Here is a 343-nt window from a genome sequence, read left to right on the forward strand (position 1 = left end):
ACCAACACTGAGACCATGGCACCTTAGTAAGTAGGTTTTCTGTTTGTTGCTGAATGTGATCTTAATTAACTCAGGTTCTGCAAGCAGAGCCCACTAGGTTTTTGTGCTGTACTTTACTCCTGTTCATCATTTTTTCTTAATCCTTCACAAATTTGAGTGTCATCCTTGCGCAGGGGCCATACTCATCTCTGTATCATTCCAATTTTAGTACATGTGCTGCTGAAACGATCACTGCTCCTATCCATCTTGTCTATACAGCTAACTTGGTAGGGACAGGATGAATCATCAAAGTCATCGTGTATACATCATGAGAGTTTTAAATCAAGGTTTGGTAAGCCTTTGC

The 343-nt window shown here is 40.5% G+C and overlaps 1 non-coding gene across 1 annotated transcript; it reads right to left on the reverse strand.

Moving 5' to 3' along the window:
- Nucleotides 1-128: 128 nt before the first annotated feature.
- Nucleotides 129-232, reverse strand: LOC141422835 (U6 spliceosomal RNA). The gene has a single exon (XR_012447556.1). It is a non-coding gene; the product is annotated as a U6 spliceosomal RNA (small nuclear RNA).
- Between the last annotated feature and the right edge of the window lie 111 nt (nucleotides 233-343).

The sequence above is a fragment of the Castor canadensis genome, chromosome 4 (assembly GCF_047511655.1).
Source record: "Castor canadensis chromosome 4, mCasCan1.hap1v2, whole genome shotgun sequence".
Taxonomy (NCBI): Eukaryota; Metazoa; Chordata; class Mammalia; order Rodentia; family Castoridae; genus Castor; species Castor canadensis.